The sequence below is a fragment of the Camelus ferus genome, chromosome 33, assembly GCF_009834535.1.
Source record: "Camelus ferus isolate YT-003-E chromosome 33, BCGSAC_Cfer_1.0, whole genome shotgun sequence".
Classification (NCBI taxonomy): domain Eukaryota; kingdom Metazoa; phylum Chordata; class Mammalia; order Artiodactyla; family Camelidae; genus Camelus; species Camelus ferus.
Window position 1 is genome coordinate 4,879,729 of NC_045728.1, and position 19,510 is coordinate 4,899,238.

Genomic DNA, 19,510 nt, shown 5'->3' on the forward strand with positions numbered 1-19,510 from the left:
AAGCCAGGAATGTTTTGCCTTCCTTGGTGTTCAAGTTACAGGTTATCAATGTAGACATTTTCTTTCTGTGGCAATAAAAAGCCTTGATTATCAGTCACTCAGTTTCCAGGGAAAAGCTATTTAATCTGAGATGGCTGTATAACTTCAGAAAAATTATGTAACAGCTCTGTTTCCTGCCATGTATCTTTTGAAATGATTTCAGCCATCCTAGAACAAAATCGATTTGGAATGAGGTTACCTGGGTAAGGAGCTCAGGTTTTTGTAACTTTAGACCAAGCCCCGAACGTCTCTGAGTCTCTGCTTCCTCATGCATAAAGTGCCAGTGATCCTTGTCCAACCAATTGTACCAATTTCACAGTAATTTAGTCAGGAATATAATTTAGATAAAATGTCCGGAAGTACTAAGCAGGATGTAGCTCTGAGTTGATATAAATGGAGGAAGAGAATTCACAGGTCTTGGTTGCGGGAGGCGTCACTAAGACGCAGGGACCTTGAGCTGGAAGGTAAGAGATCGTGGTTCTCGTTCTCACTGTTTCTGCCTGTGTTATCTTAGGCATATAATTTTACCTCTCTGTTCTCCATTTTACTATCTGGTAAAAAAAAACCTGGGGAGTGGAAGGGAATGGGATTGGAATAGGATTCTAAGATTTCTCACTGCTCCCCGCTGTAAGAGTCTGTGCATATCGTAACTTCTCTCTTCTGCTGCCGCTGTAAGGGACGGAGCCGACATTCACAAGTCTACCTGGACTCTCTTATTTGTGGAGAGATGCGTGCCTGGGGCATATAGTGTGGTTTGATAAACCAGCTGTGTTTCTGGACAATTACGTCTTTTACGTTTTCTTTCAGAAGAAACAAATACACAGCTTGACCTCTTTTTGAAAAGAACTTTTTGCCCACATTTTTGCTGGTCAGATACCAGGTGCCAAGAAGCAGGCGATCCCACAGGAATTCCACTTTGGTGCTACTGACGACAAAGGGGTCATTTAAAAATGCCACAATCACGGGCAGCTTCAACGCCTAGTTTGAAGAACGGAGCCTGATTAATTGGGTTGTCACTTCCAACAGTTCTGAGCTTTGGCCTTTCCATTTGCCAGAAGGAAAAAAAAAAAAAAAGAAAGAAAGCAACATTCCTATACTTCATTTTCACGATCTTGAGCCAACAGGATGTGACAAAGACTGGTTCTTTCTCGACCATGAGTTTCTTCTCCCTGTGACACTTAACCTCGTGTGTTCTTTTCCGTTGTCAAGTTGGGGTAACATGTAAAAATAAAACTGAATGCAAGAAACCACCCCCGTCCATATGCTCTCAACACGCAGTGCGCACACACTCACAGGAAGATGCAAAGACCACAAACACACACTCACACATCACATACACACAGCCTCGTGGAATAAGAAAGTACTCGAGTCTTACCCTTTGTAAGTCTCTTTTGGGTTTTTAAGGAGACAGAGTTTTTGCTTCTATCATATGTTTGTGTTTGTCTTCTTACTTCATAATTAACTGTTAATTGTAATGTTTATGATGACGTTAATGGCAGCTGGCATCTCACAAGTGCTTAGTAAGTGCCAGGCTTTGCATTCAGCTCCTTGTACACAGCACTCCTCCCACAAACTCTACGAGAGCCACGTTGTTGTCATCGTTTGAACTTTACAGATGAAGAAACCAAAGCCCAAGGGGACTAAATCACTTATCCAAGGACACACAGGGTCTGATCTCGTTCTAAAACCAAAGCACGTCTGATCCCAAATCCCACACTTTGGGCTTCTCTTTTTCTCCACCTCCTCACACAGCTGCCCACATTTGAAATCTCAACCAACCCAAACTTTTTTGACACTAAAAGACGTTGAAGCCTTAATCAAGCGAGAACTATTAATCACCTATTATGGATCCTGAACTGAGCCACTTCCTAGTTAGAAGCAAAGAGTTGATAGACTCCCTTTTTAATCTCAGAGAGGGCAGGAGTCCTATATTGCAAGATGAGCTGTGTGAAATGGCTGATTGTTGACTATTTTTAACAACAGAAATGCTCATTCAGTGTGGATTTACGTATCTGAAGTATTATTTCTTTGGCACCAAACGAAGATTTTTCAAACAGGAGCCAGACAGGAAATGTAAGGATATGAAGCATTAGACAAAAGGCTCCCGAGATACATGGCCGTGAGGAGAACTGGCAAGGACAGGTGTTGACAAAGACATTCATATAAAATAAAAATAAAAGTAAAAACATAAACCAGTCTACTGATCAAAAAAATACACGTGGCCATATTTCCATCTCTAGTTTAGAAACCAAATTCATTAGCAGTTAGGAAAAGGAGGATTAACGGACAATCAGAATTCTCAGAAAGCTGCACAAGGATGTAGAATCTTGCGATGAGCCTAGAAGTGAAATAAACAAAATTATACAGAGAAATGACCACGGAGCATTTTGTGTTTTTCAAATATCTGATCCTGTAATATTTTAGTACAATGTAAGAAAATATCAGTAATCTCAAGATTTATATAATCACATCTTGGGGAAATGTAATACCACTCACAACGCGGTCTCAGTAGAATGGGATCTACCCATAGACCCATGTTAGCAAGTATTTATCAAAAAATTCTACATGCTTAGTGATGAGCCGGATGCTGGAAAGAGGAAAAAAGAGTGCAAGCCGGGGTGTTACGCTCCCAAAATCAACAATTTGACTTTTCACTATCCCTGCGTTTTGTTTTATATTCAAGTTGGGGGTGGTACCGAAGGGAAAAGTCCAAATCCTTCCTGGTGGGGAATGTGCTGCTTCAGCCTTTTGATAAACTATGGTTCCCTTTTCTTCCTTTTCTTTTTTTCTTTTTGGTCAAAAAGTGTCAGCAGTCCGCCTTCCAGGCCCTGCGGGCCTGACTGGGCAGAGAGGACCGCCATCCCCTCCCAGCAGGCCCTCCCCCGGGAAGCTGGAGCCCGGCTCTCGGTGCTCCTGGAAGGGGGCGGCGCAGCTCAGCCCAAGTTAAGGCAAAGCTGGAAGTGACAAGTGAAATGAGCGCAGGGCTCCTCGGCTCTGCCTGTCTTTTCAGAAGGTAATCAAGTCAAATTATCTCGGAGAAGAAGCCAGGCTCTTGGCTGAGGGGCGCGCAAATGAAAACCAGACTCCGAGGGAGGCTGCCCTGAGAAAGCCCAGGGGCTTTATTTACAGAGAGAGAAAGTCTGAGAGAGGTGTTTCCTCCCCACCCTCAGACTCTGCTTACTTTTAAATACTTCGCTTCCTCTCTTGATCATTTCTCCCCGTCCCTTTCTGCTTCCTTCTCGAAGGGAAAGCAGAATGGGTGCTCCAGCATGAACGTGCCTGGGCCCCGGGCGGCCTTCCAACACGACAAGAATGATGAGAAGGGGCCAGATCTGGTTTGGGTCTAGGGGTTCAGTCTGCAGTTTTTGGTACAGATTGCAGGTCATTTGTGGGCCCTGTAAAATACATGTGAACTCCCTAGGCCAGTGGTTCTCCACCAGGCGATTTTACTCCCCAGGGTCCCTTTGGCAAAATCTGGAGATTTTTTGATTGTCACAGCACTGAGGGATTATGGTACTGGCATCTATTGAATAGAGGACCAGGATGCTTCTAAACCCCCTACCATGCACAGGGCAGTCCCCCACTATATAGAATTATTTGGCACAAAATGCCAGTAGTGCCCAGATGGAGAAAACTGCTTGGGATCAAATGGCAGTCTAGAAGTACCCTGCCCAGCTGCCCATGCGGAACCGTGGAACCCTCTTATTGGCATCTTTTGTGCCCTCATTTGAAACTGGATGCTAAAGCCATATTAGAACTGAGTTCTCCACTGATGATCTCAACCCCTTGGAGACAAAGCAATGGTGATGTAGACACTCACCTGTGGGCTCTCTCACTGGGATGCAGTCTTCACTCTTCCATCTATGTCTGAGCACCAGATTTCCCCTCCTACAGAACCACCTCCAGGAGGTACCCCTGCAGCAGATGTGGGCACCCACTGCGTCACCCACTTTTCCCCTCCCCTCCCCACACCTAGATGTGTGTCTACATGAAATCAGGTGGATATTAAAGAGGAAATGAAGCCCAAATATGGCACTGTTTATGGAGCATGTGGATGGAAAAGGAGAAATCCGATCGCTTTATCTCAAGGCCACATACAGCTTGGTGAATGGGTTTCTCAGCCCCGGCATTGCTCAGTAGCTTGGTGATAGTAAACAAAGGTCCATACTGGGCAGCCCTGGGTCAGGCAACTCAGTAGTGAGAAGCTGACGGCCGGCATGGTGACGGTGTGACCATGATGCCCCTTGGTGCCTGATTCACTTTATCTCCTGACACAGGGCCCTTCGTGCACCCACCTTCCCTGGTGACCAGACCCTCTAAAAGGCTTTCACTGTATCTAATGAAATTCACAGAGTCAGCCTCGGCTTCAGACTCTGTGTACTCTTGTGAAGGGCTGCCCACCATGTCTATTTTTAATAGAACAAATACAGCTCAGCTAGGTTGATTGCTTCTAGGTTCCAGAAGGACAGACAGAGGAAACTGCTCATCTCTGGAGGCCACTCAGGGTTTGTTTGTTATGATGGAGAAGTGAACTTGGGGGGAAGAAGTGAGGGTGTGCGCTCAGGTTGTAAGGGACAGGGTTCCACAGGGGGTCGTGGCAAAGCCAGCAGATTCCAGAAATCAAATGGCCCATCATCTGTACCTGATCAGGTGTGTTGGGAGTGGACCTTCCAGCTATTAGTGCTTTCCCTTCCTCACACTGAGCCGGAGGGCACAGCGTCTCATGCCAGTCTTCATCGGGGGCCAATGAGAGCAAGAAAACATAGCTTCAACTTAGAAGAAGACAATATTTATGTGCTAAGTCTTAGCTTCTTCTTTCTGTTCCTTTTGATTTAGCTAATTCTCTCTCTCTCTCACACACACACACACGCACGCACACACACACTACAAAAGCCCCAGTTCAAAGGGATTTTACTTTGCCAGGGCGAAAATACCACCGCTTTACATTTCCAAAAGTCTCCAGTGCCTGCTCAGAGGGTGGCTTGAGCACTGACAGGCTCCAGCAGAATGATTTTTGGATTCAGTGACTGTAACTCAATCAGAAGCATGGGGATTGTATTTCTCTTAAAACCCAGACCATTTGAAATGAAAGGAAGAAGCATTAGATCAAAGAGATGCTAAATCTCGTTCAGCCTCAAAAGACCATGGGCAAGCACTCATCTCCCTCGTTTCCAGTTTTCACTCTGCGTGGAAAGGAGGCTACACCAGATGATCTTGGATGCTCCTTCGAACTCTGGAAGTCTGGCTTTCTGAGCCGGGATTCATCCTGTTCAGACACTCAGCTTTCTTTTATGCAGAGAATGGGGCTCATAACAGGTCAGTGAGGTCAAGACCTGCGACTAGCCGTGTCCAGCTGGATAACTCCCATTGGTTTTTCACTCACCGTAAAAACTAGAAGAAAAATGAAAACAAATGAAATTCTCAAACACGCAAGCCATCTGGAACTGAAACACTTGTTTTGTTTCCAAGGGGGTGGGGCGGGGGGACAGCCATCACTAGGCAGTTCAAAACCGCCTCCACAAGTTCTGCTGCAGCATCAGGAAATTGCATTGTTTAAGGGGCTGAGTTGTGCTTAGCTTGAATGAGAAGCACAAGGAGTTGAGGAATTTGCACCACGTACCACCTCGCCGCCTTTTTGTGCAGCTCGCCTCTGCTTGCTTGCAAAGGATAGTGGCATGAGTGATTGCAAACAGATGTAGAAAGAGTGACAGTGTGGTCTGGACGGAGGGGCTGCTAATATGTGAAACTACACTTTTATGGGCCACTTGGATGGCCTTAAGAGATGAGAAGATGGGGTTCCGCTTTGCGGCAACCACTGTTAGGCTTGTGGAGCAGATGCTGCTCTGTCTGTATCTAGTACCAAATGTGGGCTCTAATACCAAAATATCACCTCAAAAAAGTAGCTGGACTAAGGGAAGCATCTCTGGTTAATCAGCTACAATATCAACATTTCTTTCATGTGATCGAGAAATAGTTATCAAATACCTGTACGTATCAGGCAGTTTGCGGACTGCTGGGGCTGCCATAGGGAGTAAAGCAAAAGTGGTCCCTGCCCTGACGGGGCTTGAGGAATTGAAAAACAAACTCTTAAGGGCATAACATGACAGCTTTTTGCTAGGTGCATGCTAGAACTGTCTTATTTAACCTCCTACCAAACTGCTGGATTTTTTTTTTTAATAGTTGAATAAATAGATGCTCAGAGAGGCAGAAGAGTCAATAGATTTCAATCTTGTCAATAGATTGTCAATAGATTTCACAATCTTTCAGATCGTGGCAACCTGCCACACCCTCACCCACAGCACAAACTTAATTCTTCCAGGACTTCACTATGGAGATGACTTCATCTCCATAGTGAAGAGACGGAAGATAATTACCCATGGGGTGTTTTCCAAACATAATATTCTCTTTGGCTGCTGGCAAATCCCAAGGGCGATTCGTCTTCCACATTTGAGCTTCTTAAAATGCTTGTCCTTATTCAGACTCCTCAATTTTTCTCTTTCCTAGATCTTTCTCATTTCTCAGAGTGCTCTTCCCCAATCTCCTTTGCTGGACCATTTTCTCTGGCTCCTTTGAAATGCTGGTGCTGCCCGAGATCTCATTCTTGGGTCATTTCTACCCCGACCTTCTTCTTTCCTTTGGTGAGATGATCAGTTACGGTATTCCTGCCCCTCCCCTGTGTGCGGATGGCCCCAAGGCTGTAGGTCCAGGTACCACCTCTATTCTGAACTCAAAATTCTTAGAGGAATATTTTTCTTCCTTCCACTCATTGCAGAGTTCTGAGATTGCCTTTTTTTTTTTTTTTTTTTGCCTTAGCCTTGGCGCCGGGTGGTGAGGGGGAGGTCATTTCTTCCTCACACCTCACTAAGACCTTTTGGCACTTGGAGACGTGTGATCTGTTGTTAGACTCCCACCTTTGGCTGGGTCTGAGATTTGATCTGTTTTCTGGCCACTAGAGTCTGTAAAAACTGAACTAAAATTCATCTGTTTTCACCTCTCTGGGTGAAATCTGCTGCAATGCACTATTCTCTTTCTGTGTTTCCAGGGATAACTCAGATCGTGGTCTGAGCGTTCCTAAACTTTGCACCAGCATGTTGATTCCTTAGGAACTTTTTTAATTTTTAAATTTATCAAAGAATTTCAGTTGTTTTCAGTGGGAGGCTCAGTTCAAGAACCTAGCTCACTGTATTACCAAATCGCACAAACTTTGCATATGTGAGGACAAGGATGTCTACATACTAAACATAAACAATGCTGTATTTCTGTCCTTTTTTATCTCACTAATTATTTTTATTTATTTAAAGCCTTGATTTTTTTTTTGTTTTACCTTCACGTGTCCCAGGTTCACTTCTTATTGTTTTCCCCTTTTACATCAATGTGTCTATAAGATGATTTTCTTTTCCCTGAATAAATTCTTCAGAAATGTATTTCATGAGCATCTGTGTGTCTTACACTCACTCAGGGTTTGTTTTTTTGAAAATGTCTCTGTCACTCTCATTCTTAAAACATAGTTTTCCTGGGAATGAAATATTACTTCGGAAAATTATTTTCTCTCAGTTCTTTTTTTTAAGGGATTAGTCCCCTCTCTTCTGACTTCATTCTTGAAACGTCTACAGTGGTCCCTTCTCATCTGCGGTTTCAGTTACTTGTGGTCCACTTCAGTCCAAAAATCTTAAACGGAAAATTCCAGAAATATGCAATTCATAAGCTTTAGGCTGCACGCCATTCTGAGCAGCATGATGGAATGTCCCGCCAATCCTGGGATCCCCAACCTTTGGCACCGTCTGCTCCTGACATCCAGCCTTCAGCCCGTCAACATCATCAACATTGGCACGGCGCCATGATCCAAATCACGAGGCAAATCATCCTTATTCTGACGTGTTGTCGGAAGGTCAGTATCAGCCTGATGCTGTGTCATTCACCCTCACATCACTGCATCATGCGGGCATTTTATCCGTTCTCATCATCATAAGAAGGAGAGGGTGAGCGCGCTGCAGTCAGATATTTTCAGGGAGAGAGGAAGACCACGTTTACATTACTTTTATTACGCTGCATTCTTATAACTGTTCTGTTTCATTATTGTTGTTGTTGTTAATATCTTACTGTGCCTAATTTATAAAGTAAATGTTAACACAGGTATATGTGTGTAAGAAAAACGTAGTCTATATATGGTTACCAGTATTATCTGTAGTTTCAGGTGTCCACTGGGGGGTCCTGAAGTGCACCCCCGAGGATAAGGGGCTACTGTCCTGCACTGTCATTTAATTGTAAATTTGCTTCCCTCTCTCTCCCTCTCTGTGTCTCTCCCCCTACGCCCACGTCTTTCTCTCTCTGTCTCCTTTAGGCATGTAGATTTTCCATTTGTCATTGTTGTTCTGCCAATTCATTAAAATGTGCCAAGGAGTGGACAACTCCTTTTTTTTTTTTTAATTTCTTCATGCATATCTGGAAAATTCCCAACTATTATTTCTTCAAGAAATGCCTTTCCTGCACTCTGTGTTCTCACTCTGGGACATGGTTTATATACATCAAACTTCCTTGTTTTATTCTCTGTGTCTGTTTCCCTCCTCTCTTCCTGCTGGTTTTCTGGGTTCCTTTGTGGTCAGTTGTGTGGGTCTATCTTTTAGTTTATTAACTCTCTTTTAAACTCTTCCCTTTTTTATAATCCTCTTTTTTTGTTTCTAATATAAATTTACTATAAATTATAGTTATTACCTTGTGCTGTTTGTGCAGAACCCATTACTAACCCATGAGCTTGTGTTAGCTCCTAATCATAGAAAAATCATAACATACTCCACTGCTTTTCATGAGCTAATATAACATAGTAGACGAGATCAGGGTCAAAATTCTTTCTGACACTTACTGAGTTTATTGGACTTTAGTTTTTTTCTCAATTGTGAAATGAGGACAATAATAATATCTATTGTGTATGATTAGCACCAAGAGAATGTGTTCAAAGATCTAAAACACCCAGCAAAATTCTTGAAATACAGTAAAACTTTAAGTAGATTTTAACCATGTGGTTATTATCTCTGATTATCAGGCAGTTCAGGAATGAGAAACAGTGGAAGTCAGTCTTGAAGGAAATGGGATTCGGAAAGTTAAGTTCAAAAACTTTCAAGGAAGAGTGGGCACCTGCTGGAGAGCCAGACAACACTCCGGGCACCACCTGTCCAAAGGAGGGACTGGGGATGTGACTGGCACAGAGAGATTAATTTTACCAAGTCCGCAATTTCTCCAGGGCTGGTCTGGGACAACGAATTGCTTAAGGTCTAAGGTTCCTTGGGAAGTATGTCCATATAAAAACAGTACTTTGATGAATTTCTTCAAGTGTGAGGTTGAATAATGTGGCAGAGGTTAGGTTCACATCCGAACAAGTGCCTGGTTGGCACCGTCTTGGGCTCACTCCTGCCCTCGCAGTCTTCTGAAACGTAATCGTTAGGGGGGAGTGCTGTGAATCCCTATTTTAATACCTAAATGTAGGTGGCCGGACCCACGGGGGAAACGGACAAAAGAAGAAAGCGGAAGGACACAGAAGAACCTTGGAGAGTGTGTGTGTGGTGGGGGAGTGTGTGTGGTAGGGGATGCATTTGTGTCAGTGTGTGTGTGTTGTGGGGGGTGTGTGGTAGGGGATGCGTTTGTGTGAGTGTGTGTGTTGTGGGGGGTGTGTGAGTGGGTGGGTGGGTGTAAAGCATTGGGGATGCTTCTACAGATGATTAACTATAAAGAAAATCCTCCCAATGATTGTAGCTAAAGCCAGAGTGGTGGTTATTTCCAGGGGAGACGCAGTAGAATGGATTACAGGACAAGGGGATGGCGTTACTTTGTTCCCGTTGTTTCTTGCCTTTTTTGGCGTTACAAGGGTATTCACTTATGATCATTTGTTAGAAAGTATACACATGTTTCATTCACATTTCTGCATTATCTTATATGTCTCAATTTTTAAAATGCAAAGAATTAAAAGGTTAAAATTTAAAACTATTTAACAGCACTCATTATTTTGTCAAATTATCTTACACATACTGCCAGTTTTTAGTCATCCTCATTGTGGTCATCCTCCTTAGAATGACGTACGAGGTTCTGATCGCCAGCTGGCTTATCCCTGATAACTGGACACTTCTAGGCTATTTCCCACACCCTCAGATGCTGGATGTAATATCTGGCTCATACCCATTAGCCAATTAAAAAGATAATAGGCACAATCTTTCTTACACCAATCAGTAATCCATATGACCTATCGGTTATTGTAAATCTGAGCAATACTTATAGTCATGTCTGCCCTCTCCCTCCGCCAGTTTGCACTGAAGCCTTGCAGTGGGAGGTGTAAGGCTCAGGGGTATGAGTTTGCCCCAAGGTGGGCCTGGCCTAAGCAGTGCACTCTGGAAACCATCTATCAGCAGAGCCAGGAAGCAACCAGATTCCCTAAATGCAGTATTTCTGCTAAAGCGGGTCATAGCGAGCCGCCTCGCAAAATCGTGCCATTGTGGCTCAGGGATTGTTTTGAAGGCGACTGGGAAGAAGCAGAGATGAGAGAAGGTTTCTCCCTTCCCCCTGTTGGTCTGAATGGAGCGCATCAATTTGTAAAGGTGTCCCCACACCCCGCTCTACCAGGAAGGACAGAAGTGAATCGCTGGAGGCAACCAGAGTCCCTTGGCAACCCAGAGATCTGCACAGCAACCCTTACAAGGCGGCCTTGTCTTCCATCCATTCCCCTACACATTTGCCCTTCCACAGCAGTGTCATCTAAAAGCCTGACTTCTTTTGTCTCTTACTTTTCTACAAAATCGTTATATATATTTTTTAAATGCTATATAAGCCCCGAGTTCTAACCATCCCTCTGAGTTGCTCATCCCTGAGCACGCCTCTGAGCACGCAGGACGGCTGTGTTAGTAAACTTCTGCTTGTTTTCTCATGACTTTTCTCTAACAAGGCACCAGTTGGAGAACCCGGGCGGGTAGAGGGGAAACTCGCCTCTCCTCCCCTGCACTGCCTTCTCCTAACGCACTTTTCCATTTTGCTCTGGCTTCTGCGGTTGGCTTAGCTTTTCAGTTTGCTGCAAAGACAGGAGCCTGTGGCTTGGGCTGCACCTCTCCCGCCCTTCCTGTGAAGGGGCTTCTCCTGGCTTTGACGCCTCGGCTTTGCTCCTGGAATCAGTCCTTCCCTCTGTCACTCTCCCAACGCATGCACAGGACACAACCCACCCTTGCTTTCTGAAGGGATTTTTTCTCCCCAAATTAACAGCCAACCTTTCTCCTCTTTGAATTGCTTCTTTCCTTCGATACCCTAGGCTAGAATTGCTTCCATCTCAAAAGCCAGAATCCTCCCTGACCCCTGCTAAACCCCACTGCCTCTGTCCTACTTCATTCCTCTCCTGACTTCACATCAGAAATCTTCATCCGGATTTGTTGCCACCACATCCTTAAAATACATCCGCCCACTATCCCATTCTAACCAGGACTTCTTCCCACAACTGTGTTGAGACTGCCTTTGTCAAGGTCACTAAAGACACTCATCTCACCAGATCCAGCGATCAATTATCTTCATTTTACTCAGTTTTTATGCAGCATTTGACATGGGACCGCTGCTCCTTAAAGAACTATCTTCATTTGACTCAGAAACACCCCACTTCCCTGGCTCCTCCTCCGGCTCGCTCTCCGTTCTGTCCAGCTTTTCTTTGCTGCCTCCCCTTCTCTTCCTGACTGGGAAGAGCGGGACTGCTCCCAGGTCAGTCCCGAGTCTGCTGTTCCTTACATGCATTTTCTCTTTCCCTCGGCAAGCTGACTTTTCACACCGTCTCTATGGTGATGGCTCCCGGAGTGACACTGCTAGCCCTGCACACCATCACGAATTCGAGCTTGGAAATTGAACTGGTTCCTTGACATCTCCACTTGGCTGTCAAATAGGTATATCAGACTAATCTAACAAAAACAAGTCTTTCATTTTAGTTTTTCCTCCTACACTTGCTTTTTGCTCTATTGCTTCCAAATCAGGAAACATTGCCCTCCTTCTTCCAATCACTCAGGCCGCAAACGTCCTCTTATTCTCTGAATCGAATCCATCAGCAAGTGCTGCAGGCTGTCTCATTACGTCTCCTACAGCTTAGCGCCCCGCAGCCGTGTCCTCAGCCCGGGTCGCGCTGCTCCGACTTGCTTCCCGCCCAGATGTCTGTGCCGTCTGGCCCTACCTGGTCCACCCGACCCCGCTAGCGACTCCCCACAGCTCTTCCTACACACAGCAAGCACACTTATTTCTTAAAAGTGAGCATCGTATATGTTTCTTTCCTTCATAAAATCCCCCAGTGTCTCCCTCTTATACCTTAAATGCAAATTCTTAATGACGGATGAGAAGACACTCTATGACCTGTCCCTCACCTGTGTCTCTTAGTATTTCGCTTCTTCATTATGTTCCAGCAACACTAGCCTTCTGGATTTTTTTCTTAGATATGCCAAATCTATGTTCCTTTTGCAGCCTTTACATTGGTGTTCTTCTGTCTGATGTATTCAACCCAAATCCTTGCATGGCTGCCTTCTTCTCTGCAGCGGGTTCTCTCTCAGGATTCCCTCTAGAATCTTCCCTTGACATTATTTTCATACAGCCTCCCCTCCACTCCTGATGCTCTGCTACCCTTTTTCCCTGTTACCTGGCTTTTATTAACTTTGTACATTCTTTGTTCATGGTCAGCATGTATCACCACCTCAAATTACATTATAATATATTTTTAATGAGCTACTGTCTTCTTTGGAATATAAACTCCAAGAGCATTGTGTAACATGCAATTAAAATGATACACTTTCTTCTCAAAAGACTCTTGATAACTCCAAAGTGAGCATTCAGATCTTTAAGTTATATTAGACCCAGATCCTCCTGCTCCAGGGAGAGCAATTTCATTCCCCTTAGTACTTTTCAGGTAGAAATTGCCCAAGATATTAACCTCTGACTTCATCCTTGAACAGGAAAATGAAGTGAAATCAGCTGGGTCTTGACTCTCCCCAGGACAAATATTTCCAATCTAGCGAAAGAGTTATTTATAGGTGCAGAGAAACATCTTTCTTTTCTCCTATACTCCTTGGAAAAATACCAAAACAAAGTTGGTTTGAAAAGTTGGCGAACTGTTTTAATAAGTCATCCTCAGGTCTGGATATGAAGGTAAATTTATCAAGAGTAAAAGAGCATGTTTCCTGAAGCTACTGAAAACCAAACTCCAGGGCTAACCATTAATAAGCAAATGGCTGAAGCCAAATAGCTCAGAGGTTAAACTGTGCCCTGAAAAACATGCCTTAATATTCCAGGACACCAAAAAACTATAAACCTTTTTCTGTTGCTAAACCAAACACTCGACTCACTAATTAAAAGAAAAGAATAATAAAAAAAAAAAAAAAACTGAAACAAACATAAACCTAAACTCCTGTCTCCCTTCCTTTGAATGCAATAGTGATAAAAAAAAAAAAAAAGTGTAAATACCCTCAGAAAAGCTAAAGATGTTCCAAGGCTACAAGTTGTACCAGTGAACAGGTAATGCTTATATTGTGAGGCAAAAATCTTTACCCCTTTTGGTGCTCAAACCATACTCTATTAAAACTCATACTTTCCAAATGAAAGATAGGAACACCTTCCTCTGCTGAAATTTGCACAGAATCAGTTCTGGCTTAAATATTAAGGAATAAGGAAACAACGTAGAATGAGAAGAAGCTAGAAGCCAAAGGCAGTCCACTCTTATAATAACTTGTTGGAAATGGCATTGCACTGAGCTTTATTTTTGGGTAAATGAGGAAACCCTTTTCATACTGATTCCCATTTACTTCATTTTAAATAGGAGAGTTTTCAAATGCACCCCCGCCCCTGTGATCTTTTGTAATACTTCCATCTCCAGAGGAAATCTTTAAGAGACACTCAGTGAATTTCCTTGAGAGAAAAGTCAAAGAGAAACATTTTTTTCAAGTTTATTTTTGTTTTACAAAAACCCTGAAACAAATCGACTTCACTATTTTTATTTGATAACACACATTCAGTAACTAAAACACATTTCTGAAATCTGAACAGCTATTTGTGAAATATGGAAACCAGTTTGAAAGTAGGATGCATTCTTGTCCACAAGTATTCCCAGACACTGTTATGTTCCTGACACATCAAACACTTAGTATTGTTTTGTTGACTAAATGAATAAACCGTGTGATATGTAGTCTCATTAAGAAATAAAGAATTTATTTCTTACCAAAAAAAAAAAAAAAATGGGAATTGATCAATAGTTAGGCCATTTTTATTTCTGGTTCTGCCATGAATTTATGCCAAAGTCTTGATCAAATCATGTATCTCCTTTAACATTTAAATATCCCTTTTAGAAAATTATATATATTCATATAATTATTTCTTTAAATTTTTTTTCTGAAATGTCTTTCATGACATATATAGAGGATACAGAGATTAAAGATGCAATTCTGCCTTCAAGGAGTTCCTATCTGAAGAAAAAGAAAGACATGAATAAGAGAACAGAATTAAAATGCAGTGTAGTGACGTAGTCACGAGGAGCATGAAGAGATGTCTGTGGTGTGCATCCGTGAGACGTCTGGCCTGTTCTGGGGGCTGCGGCAGGCTTATAAGCAAAGTGGGGTCTAAGCTAAAATTTAAAGGACAAACAGAGCTGTCCAGGAAAAGAGTCAGCTGTTTGTTCCTGCTTCTCATTCCTCCATCCATCTTCTTACCTTATCTTCCCACTTCATATCTTGCTGTCTGTATAAAATTCGGATAATTCCTCTGGATTCATTTTTCAGTTCACTGACTCCAGAGTATTGCCTAATCTGCTGTTTAAAATATCCACTGATTCTATAAAATTTCAATGAAATAAAATTTTTCATTATTATAATTTCCTGTAAGGTTATTCTTAAACCTTTCTATCATTTCTTATTCATGTTTTAAATTCCCACTTTAATTATTTAAGCTATTTTATGCTGTTTATTATTTTGGCTGTCGCTCATGGTAGCGTGTTTCCTTCTGTTCTGAGATTTGGCATTGGAGAGGGTCTTCCTCGGATCTTTTGTCCTGTGAGTTATAGTTCAAGGTCAGCCTGACTACCAGCAAGAGTTCAGTCTAGCTGGTTCCCTTTATTACTCAATTGTGAAATAAGTACTCAAAAAAAACCAAGCTTTATTTTTTTTTTTTTTCCCCAGAGACAGCACGTTATAATCCTATAGTACTGAAAAAGTATTTCTCCCTTGACCATGTTCTTACAATCGTAAATTTATTTTGCCACTGGGACAAAACTCTTCCCTCAGTATTCAAATGTGCTGTGTTGGTCCTTTCCCTGCCCCCACAGGGGGTGACTGCGTGAAAATGCCAGTGTCATTGCTCATTGCTACTGAGAAGGACTGACACGAGCTCTGACTGGATTGCTTTTATTTGGAGACAATATGGATCACGCTCAACTCTTACTGTCTAACCGTATCTGGAGTACCCAGCCCCCACCTCCTCAAGCCAACACCATCTCTTCCTTGGATTATAGCTGATCTCTTGACTCACCTCAGACCCCCCTCAAATCTGTTCTTCTTACCACAACTTCAAAAACTGACTTGAACGGGTTCTTAAAAATTATATTTTTATTTAAGAGATACCAATTAAAACCAAGAAGAACCTGAAGGATTTACCAGATGCTTGTCCCAGTGTTGTCAGTCTAAGGGGAAGGTGCCGGAGTGGAAAGAAAGGAAAGCCAATGGAGGTGATAAAACAAACTGAGGCAGAGGGGGAGGAGGGGTGAGGGGGGTGCAGGAGGGGGAGAGAGACGCCATAGGAGGGGAGCGGAGGCATCTCTGGGGAAAACACTGTCCATCTTCGTCAACTCTTCTTTTAGTTAAACACCGTGAACTGAGTCTAGGAATGGGGTGGAAATCACGGGGTGGGAAGAAGGGAGAAAGAAACGCCCCTCCTGTTCTAAGAGGGCTCAGGTGTGAGAAGATCGTGGCCGTAGATCCCATTAGATGGCGCTTGGACCCAGGATTCTGGGCACTTGGACAGGGTCCAGGGGCAGCCCAGTAGCACCACAAACCTCCTGGGCTGGGCTGTTGGCTTGAGAGGAAAGCTGTTTGCGAGAGAGCAGGAGGGTGTTTGAAATGGCTGAGCTGTGTGGGGGCTGAACTGGCTTCTATTCAGGAAATTTTGGGAGAAAGAAGGTGAGGGAAAGTAGGGTGAGGAAATATACAGGTACTGCATGAAGGAAGAAACAGGACTGAGGACCTGACAGGCTCTGATCCCGCCAGGTAGAATCCTATTTGCAAGACACGCGTGGTTGTCAGAATTTACTAGGCTAGAACAGTGCAGAGTGTTCGGTCCCACCTCCCTGCTGTTCTCTGCTGTCTAGATGAGGACAGGGCAGACGAGGGACTCAGGGAGTAAGAACACGGATGTGGCGGCAGGGGAGGAGAGACAGGAAAGTCGTCATTCCTCTGTATCTGCAAGTTGCTCCCTCCGATTCTGAGTGACGCAGCAATGACCCACATTCAATGCAGCGCGTGGGTATCAAATTAAGCATTATTCACAATAGTACCTGAGGGCAAATCAAGAGAGGCATCAGTATATTCCCTGAAAAAAAAGGTTCGTGGTGGAGGAGGAGGGAGGGTATCACCCAACATTCATAAATCCTTTCTTTTTCTTAAGCTCCTAGTGGACATGAATGTTGCGTCTGAAGCTGCCCTGCTTGGGCTCCACACCCTGGCCCTGCACTTGCGATGTGTGCTCTCTCGGATGGTTACTTAACCTCTCCTTGCCTCGGTTTCCTCATGTGTAAAACGTAAGAATTAATTCTGTTATAAATGTAAGTTCTTGGTGATTTGCAGATACTATTTCATAAATAGATAAACAAGTTTATACTGTACAGCACAGGGAACTATATTCAACATCTTGTAGTAACTTATGGTGAAAAAGAGTATGAAAACGAGTATGTGTATGTTCCTGTGTGACTGAAGCACTGTGCTGTACACCAGCAACTGACACAACATTGTCATTGTAACTGATTATAGGTCAATAAAATATATATAAAAACGGTAAGTTCTCAGAGCAACTCCTGGCACATAGTAAGCACTGTGAAGTGATTGCTCTGATAACCGTGCCCTCCTCCCCAAGTCAAGTCAAAGCTGGTTCCAAGGCCTCACTTACTGAAGCCCTTATAATGTCCAGTACGAATCACTTTGGTGCCCCGTGTTCCTCCCACGGCGGTGCAAAGGTGCCAGGTGCTGATGCGCAAGGAGGCCCAGGACTTATACCAGCCATCGCCCTCCCGCCACACAGTGACACAGGCAAGCAGGTGGGGGCTCTTCCAGGTCACTGGGCACACAGAGATGCTGATGGTAATCAGGCTCGCTGGGTCCTCTCCATGCTCTCAAGGACATAGTGCTTAGTGCCCCACGTCCACAAGCCCTGGAGAATCATCCAGAGCTAAGGCCCTGGCACCTCCAGGCAGCGTGCGAGGGAAGTCCAGGCAGTCTGCCGCCTTTCACCCCCAGCCTGCCCCTCCGTGGTGAGCAGGGCACCAGCTCTGACAAGTCCTCCCTTCCTCTAGCAGCACAAGCGTACATCCCTTTCCTCTTTGGGGACATCCATCCTCATCTTCGTAAGTCTAGGATTAAAGCAGTAAGGTTCTGCTAACTCCCCCGTGGGTCTGTGGGAAGCACAGACCTCAGTGACACACAGTCATCCCCTTAAGATTTGTGTGTGTGTGTGTATGCCATGAGTCCATGGTAGGAAAAAAAAAAGACACTACTCATCAATCTTAATGTCACTAAAAGCGGAGAAATTGAATATTATGTTGCTCCTGACGGTGCAGTAAAGTGTAAACAGAAGCACCTTTGAAGTTTCAATACTAAAAACATAGTTCGGGTGTTTGGGGCTGAGGGGAGCTCGGCCCTTGTCCTTACAGAAGGTGGCCTCTAGCTGGGGTGTCACAAGCTTTAAGCGTAACAGGCATGCCTTAGCACAAGGGCGTGCAAATACGGAACAAGTCACACAGGCCGCCATGTGCCACGTTGCTTTTACAAATCACACATCTATTCATGCCCTGTTCTGCTTTACTCCCCAGACTGACACTTTTGATCAGATGTGTGGCCAGCAAGATAGCCTAAGATTTGAGAGGTTTCTTCCTCTCTTGGTATTTGTCCCCAAAGTCTCTATTAATAGAAACTGAAGCTCTGAGAACAAAACTCAGGAAAGGAACAGACAAGTGTCTACGTTTTAATAGAATCAGAAGCTGAGCCAAGGGAGTTATTTGAAAACCCAGGTGAAGCTGCAGCTGTCAGAGCTAGGAACACCACTGGATTTCTAGAAGACTTTTATTTGCATCTGAATACAATCTCCATCTGTAAAAGAGCTGCCTGACTTGTTTCCAGGCCATTGTGAACTTTTTTGGATGGGAAATTCTGCTTTGAATGGGGGTTGGTGGGGGAGTGTAGAAACACACACAGCTTTTTCTGTCTCCTCTCCTGACAGGTGCCCAGGATTCACGGAGAGAGAATTCCCAAAAGCTGGCCCAAACCTTTTAGGCTTTGTTGCTATGGCAAAGTGGCCTTTCCTCTCTGCTGCAGATGTAAGAAAGGAAATGCAAGAAAGTTTGAGAAGATGCAGTATAAATTGAATTGGATCAATTCCAAATGGCTTAATTTTTGCATAAGAGAGTCCCCAGTCGGATCTAAAAGCACCGTATCGCTGCTGGACCTGTACGCCTCCCTCCCAGCTAGCAGACTCTGCTAATTATTCTCCAGAGTAGGAGAGATAGTTACTTTGTTTCTTACATCAAAGTGCCAGGCTTTCCTAAAATGCATCGCCAACTTGTAACCGTTTTCAAGCTCCTCCAGTGAGTCAATGAGATTTCTCTCCACGGACAGCGGGGTGGTTATGAACATGGCCTTTGGGCCAGAAAAAGCTGAGTGAATAAAAATTCTCTGCTGACCTTGAGCAAATTACTTGCTTCTCATCACCTCGCGCGTTTGGGTCAGAAGTGTGTTCTAAGGGCTAAATTTTAGTAACGAATAAGAAGAGTTTAGTACAGGGCCTGGTGCATAATAAAGGGTCAATAAGCCGCTGGTCGCGTTCTCGTGTTGCTGGCTTAACTCAAGTGAGTATATTTTCCACGCTATGCTGCTGGACTCATCCCCACTCAGGGTACAAAGGCATGGAAATTTTGTTTATTTATGTGTCATTTAGTCAGCCACACGGCTAGCATCTGGATCACAGACTGTTTTTGAAAACATAATTGAAGCCGTGGCTTCCCCATCTCCATGGCAGCACATGGAGGAAAGAGGTGGAGGTCGCGTTAACCAGGGTAACCTGGTGAAACTTGCAGAGTCAAGGGCGGAGGCGGGACCTTCCGTGCGGCGCGTCCTGGGCCCCAGCCCTTGGACCGTCGCTGACGGCAGCTCTGGTTCCAGAGCGTCCAGGAGGCAGCTCGATGACTCGGGAGAAACGACTAACATGGTGTCCGGCGAGTCACCATGGC

General features: G+C 44.1%; 1 long non-coding RNA gene across 1 annotated transcript; it reads left to right on the forward strand.

The window, feature by feature from the left end:
* The first annotated feature begins 407 nt into the window (after nucleotides 1-407).
* LOC116661092 lies at nucleotides 408-19,202 on the forward strand. Its single transcript, XR_004316840.1, has 3 exons — nucleotides 408-503; nucleotides 16,681-16,813; nucleotides 18,505-19,202. It is a non-coding gene; the product is annotated as an uncharacterized LOC116661092 (long non-coding RNA).
* Nucleotides 19,203-19,510: the final 308 nt, after the last annotated feature.